Source organism: Narcine bancroftii, chromosome 6, assembly GCF_036971445.1.
Source record: "Narcine bancroftii isolate sNarBan1 chromosome 6, sNarBan1.hap1, whole genome shotgun sequence".
NCBI classification, from domain to species: Eukaryota; Metazoa; Chordata; class Chondrichthyes; order Torpediniformes; family Narcinidae; genus Narcine; species Narcine bancroftii.
The window spans coordinates 64,787,483-64,793,837 of NC_091474.1; positions in this window are offsets into that span (position 1 = coordinate 64,787,483).

Sequence of the window (6,355 nt, forward strand, 5' to 3'; positions counted from 1 at the left end):
TCTTGCTAATGTAGCTTGTGCTTCATTGTTCTCGAGGGTTCCAGCCGTCTAAGTAAAAAGCAGAGACCCACCAAAGCCCAGGTGGTGACCCAGGAGATAAAAGGAATGTTACTGTCTATGGACAGAGAGGATGTGGAGAGGGAGCGGCTGAGGAGAGGTGTGCAAGAGGCGGAGATGGCAGCATGGGTAGCCAATAGGCGTGAGCAGTCAGAAGAGATGAAGGGGTTTGGCCACATGTTTAAAGATTTCCAACAAGAAATGCAGAACCAGGCCTCGCTCATGCGGGAGATGATCACTCTCATGTCATCTTCGACACGTCAGCACCATGGTCCCGCTGCACTGCAACAAACTCCCTTACGACAGTAACTCCCATAGCCAGTATTTTTCTCTGCACCACAGCAGAATGACTTCATGCAAGAGTCAGATGAGGCCTTTGAACCACCTCCTTCCTCCAGCTGCTGGAGTGATGTGACTTTTGCACATGGTCATTGGTGTTTTGTTTATTTATAGAGTGGTAAATAGTTCTATGCAGTTGAATTCAATCTTTTTATTTTTGATTACGTCTCCTGTTCACAATGCAGTTTATTAAAAGCTGTCATTTATGAAATTAAATTGCTGACAGAAGGGACATCATTGCCTCACAGATCGCCTGGTGACTGTGTGTTTCTGCACCCTGATGAGCAACTCACTCAGGTTCCTCAGGGAGATCGGGTAGATCTGTGTTCCACTCTGGCAAGATTGTTCTTTGTTGACTTCACATACATTTGTGTAGAACACCACAGGCAACAACAACGTCTGATACAAAACGGGTACAAATATCAAATCGCTTGGCCAGGCACCCCCAGCGACCCTTGAAATGTCCAAAAGCAATTTCTCACACCATCCTTGACAAGCACAAATGGTCATTGAAGCTTCGCTGCTGCTAATCGAGTGCGTGGTGGTGAGTGAACCCCTTCATCAGCCACTTCCTGAGGGGGTGCCTCCGATTAGATGCACGGGGATCTCCACTCCGTTAACAGTTTTGGATTTCTGCAGATGTACAAATACCTTATGCAACCTCTGAGATCACAAACATTCAGTTCACTAATGTTTTCTAGTGGCCATTACACATTTAACAGGATTGAACCTGACCCTTCGACTTGTCGTGAATCTGATTTGAAGTAGACTCCATCAGCCATTCATTGAGTTTAAACATATAAGCATTTCTCAGTCATTGTATCCTATATGGTTATGTGTGACAAAAAACACATTTGACTGATTGACTGATCCACACATAAACTACTGTACAGTGGGGTAAAAAGCATACTTCACATGGGAAGAGGCACCCACCTTAATCTTTAGCCTTTCTGTAAATGGGCGAGTTGGCTAAAACTCGAGCATCATGTGTGTGACCAGGCCAACCCACATACAGATCTGTGAAGCAGGAAAAACCAAATGTCTATGTATAGATCGACATATGAAACACATTAATTGGTAGAGACAAATAATTGTAACTCAGGACATGATCCTTACCAGTAGATGTGATCTACAACAGCCTGAAGAACAATGGAGTGCCAGCCTTTCCTATTGTAGTATGCGAGAGGGTCCTCATGAGGGGCTCCACCAATGGATATTCCTGTTCTGCAAATCCGACCATTGTCTCCTGGAGTCGTGCACCACTCGACTGGTCAACAAAACCTTTAAAAAGGGCCCTCTTCAATGCTCCAGTAACATGACGTACCAACACACACACTGTGGAAAGACCGACACCAAAAATACAACTTATGGATTGATATTCACATGGGCTAGCAGACTTCCACAAAGCAACAGCGAGTTTAAGCCAAGGTTCCAGAGGCTGTCACCAATTTGTTGTCTTTTGCCTCAGGTGTGGCTCAACGAGTTCCAATACAAAGGCAACAGTGTCATGAAACATATGGGATTGACGCCCACCCCCCCCCCCCCCACTCACTTTCATCAAAATTGTTGAGGACATTAGACCAGAACATGGGCTCATGTATTCTCTCTCTCTCCTCCACATTCTTCTATCCAAAAGCAGCGTGAATAGATTCACAAGAAGGAAATGTCTCCGACTTCAGCATCTAAGGTCCACGGGCCTTTCTGCATCAAACATCTCTCTGCTTCTCTTCAAATTCTCCTCCAATGTATTTCTGATCGCACGAACATATTGCTCGCACATGAAGTCATGCATGATGCGCAGGAAATTAGCCTGAGCTTGAAGAGTGGTATATATGGTCATGGTTAGTACCAGAAGCACATCAACATCTACTGCCATTTTTGTTTTGAAGGATGTGCCTGACACATATGTTATACATCACACAAGGCACAGTAGAGTTACATGTTCCGCCTCTTTTGCTCCTGCAATGCCAGCTCACTGTGTAAAAAGACACATTGACCTGGAAAAACGCAGGCTTTGCTCGCTTCACTGTAAACGACCAAAGCCAGCTTAATGGAAATAATTTCTGTGTAAAAAACATAAAGGACTCAGGGTCCTTAAACGTTTAAGTGACCTTTGACATTTTCCTCACCAATCCTGATACATGTGTGTTATTGCATCTGCACTCTGCTTCTACAGTTAGACAACAGCGAATCTGAGTTGCCAGGGAAGTAGACGTCATCGACCGCCTTGCACTTTCTGACCAATTCCAATGACTGAGACAGCACCTTTCTCTCACTAAACCTGAAGGAAACAAGATAATTTCTTTGTGAATGCTGTTTCTGAAGTAGCAGTGAGCAGCAGACTGGGAGAAAATCTTCTGCAGCTGTTGAGAAAAACCTTGCTGCAAGCAAGGTAAGAACCCTCATGCCTTTAACTTGACAGAGATCAGTCTGGGCATGAAAGCACGACCAAAGGTCTTCTTACAAAATGTCACAAAGTTTTGGAAAAGCAGAGCCTAGTTCACTGAGAAGTCCACAAATAATACCATGTCAGTGAAAACTACTGTGGGATAGAACTTTGATTCACCAATCCAACGTATCCTTCTTCAAGATCGTGTCTACCATGTCTATACAAATGCCTCCAGTAATAGAGCACAGCCAGTGCTGTCACCAAAGAGGTATTCATTGAATGAGTGTCTCAATAGACAACTGCTGGAAAGTTCATCTCCCACCCTCTATCCTCACTACATTCTACAGAGGATGTATTGAGAGCATCCTGTGCAACTGCATCACCGCCTGGTTTGGAAGCTGTACCACCTTGGACTGCAAGATCCTGCAGAGGATAGTGAAGTCAGCGGAAAAGATAATTGGGGGCCCTCTTCCCACCATGAAGGACGTCTGCAACACTCGGTGCTGCGAAAGGCAATAAACATTGAGAAGTACTCCACACACCCCTCAGGTAAACTGTTCTCCCTTCTCCCATCTGGTAGGAGGTACCGCAGCACTCAGGCCCTTATGTCCAGATTAGGCAACAGCCTCCTGAATTCCCAGAACATTTGTGGATAGTATTCCATGAACTGTGACTGTAAACATCTTAATATTTTAATGTGTTTAACTTCTATTCTAACTTATATTTATGTAAATATGCTCCATGACTCTGGAGAAACAATATCTCGTCTTTACCGTGCGAGCAGGGTATGAATGATAAATAAAGGTGACTTGACTTGGAAAAAGCACCCTATAGAATTTGGAGCAGACTTCCAATACTCCTGAGGTGTGCCAATAAGCAACATTCCACAACAGTTGGAATGTGATGCTCCCTGCTCAGACTTACAGACTGAAATATGATGTCATTTGCTGCATGCAATGCTCCAGGACTTTTTCAGTCAGACTGAGGAATATCGCAGGTAGAAGTGTCAAATTCAATTTCATTCGCTTGCAGTTTCACCCATAAATGATCTATTATTTCCAGGTAAAATTGAAATTAGATTGTGTTCTTCTTAACAACTGGGGAATGACACAATCCAATTTCTAGGCCTTGTTCTCAGAGCTTTCTGTGATCAGGCCATAAGACCATAATAAGACTTGGGAGCAGAATTGAGCCATTCAGCCCATCAAGTCTGTTCTGCTGTTTAATCACGCCTCGCGTATTTTTCCTTTCAACCCACAACCTTTGACACCCTTCCCATCAAGAACCTATCAACCTCTGCTTAACTATATCCAATGACTTGGTGTCCACAGCTGTATGTTGCAACAAATTCCACAGATCCACTATGTTTTGACTGAAGACGCTTCTCCTCATCTTTGTTTTAAAGGGATATCTTTTTATTCTGAGGCTGTTTCCTCTGATCCTAGACTCTCCCATCACTAGAAACATCTTCTAGTTCTTTCAATATTTGGAATGTTTCAATGAGATTTCCCCTCGTCCTTCGAAACTCCAGCAAATACAGGACCAGACCATCAAATGCCCATCATCTGTTAACCCCCTCAACCCTGGGATCATTCTCAGAAACCTCCTCTGAATCCTCTCCAATGCCAGTTCATCCTTCCTTAGACATGAGGCCCAAAGCTGCTCCTCATCATCCATATGTGATCTGACCAACATTTAAAGCCTGAGCATCACATAATTGCCTTTACATTTTAGAGCATTTATTTTGCCTTCCTTATTACTGACTCAACCTGAAAGTTCAACTTTAGGATACCCTGCCCTAGGTCTCTCTGGATCTTCGCTTTATCTCCCCATTTAGAAAATAGTCGACTTCATTATTCTTTCCAGCAAAGATCATGAATATGCACTTCTCTATGGTGCATTCCATCTGCAACTTCTTTGCCCAATCTCCAGACGTGTCCAAGCCCCTCTGCTGACTCCCTACTTCCTCAATACAACTGTCCCTCCACCTATCTTCATCTGGTCACAAAGCCATCAATTCTGTCACCTAAATCGCGCACCTACAGCATGAAATATAGCAGATCCAACACGGACTCCTGTGGAACACCATTAGTAACCAGAAGCCATCCAGAAAAGGACCCTTTCTTCTCCCACTCTGTCTTCTGCCAGTCAGCCGATCTTCAATGTACGCTCGAACCTTTCCTGTAATGTCATGGGCTCCCATCTTGTTTAGCAGGCTCACATGCAAAACCTTGTCAAATGCTTTCTGAAAATCCAATTAAACAACATCCACTGGCTCTCCTGCTCATTAATTCCTACAACAGATTTGTCAGGCAAGCTCTCACTGAAGATCTGGAGGCTGGAGTCAACAGAGTATTTAATCTATATGTACTATCTCTGCTTGACCATAAACAGAAGTTGTAAAGGTGACTGGAGCTCCTGACGCCCGATTCTGAACCCTCCCCTCGGCCTACACACACCGGAACTCCTGATGCCCGACTCTGAACCCTACCCTCATTCTACACCTGAGTCCTGACGCCCGACTCCAAACCCTCCCCTCAGCACACACACACCGAGCGGACACGGTAAACACAGAGTGGGCCAGTATATGGCTCCCAAGGGACCACCGCCATCCTCACCCACAGTGGAGACACCCTTTCGGGGATGTGGCTGCAGCTTGATTCCGATGGCATGGCAGAACTCATTTTGCTCTGGGCCTGAGCTGCTGAAGGTTAACAGTCTCCACGGATTGGCTGCACAATGTTACTGCATCTGCACCCCCAGTGTCTTCTGTCATTGGCCGTACGTCATGCCCTCCGCACAGATACCAGCGCTTCATTGGCCTGTCGGGCGATCAATCAAATCACGGATGGGCCCCGGGCCCCCTAGGCTTCAGCCTACTCAGCCTAATGGATAATCCGCCTCTGGTTACAAGGTCTTGAGCTTATATAATAAAAAGAAAAAGAAACCATTGTGCTGCAGTGCTTTTGAAGTGTCCTGAAGCACTCATGCCGATAACTGTACTGTTAATTCATTTTCTGCTCCCATTCCAAGAATGCCTCAGATCTCAATGCTGAATCCCATGTTTAATCTCCTTATATTTTGTACCACATTTACTTTCTCTTTTTCAAGGGCATTTGATATTTTGAATTTTAAACACAAAAGACATTGATTGTAAGTTTCATCAGGATACCTATCACATCATTCAATCAGATCAAAATCACATTAAAATTAAAAGATTCCATTTTAATATTATACGTGAAGGGGCTGGGTGGGGGTTCAAATCTCGTGCTGTCTGTAAGGAGTTTGTACGTTTTCCCCATGTCTGCATGGGTTCCCTAGGGTTGTAGGTTAATTGGGAGTAAATTGGTCGGTTCAAGCTCGTGGGCTGAAAAGGCCTAATTTTAAAAAAAATTTAAAATAACTTGAAGTGGAACACAGCAGTGCTGCAGGATGGTTTTGAACCACAGACTTAAAATGGGTTCAGGGAGGCGGACGCGTACAACGATCAGTGTACAAGCCCAGTGGCTTGCTACAGAAGTGAGTGCATTGAGGATGTTGCGATAATTGAACACTACACAGCCAGGGCAA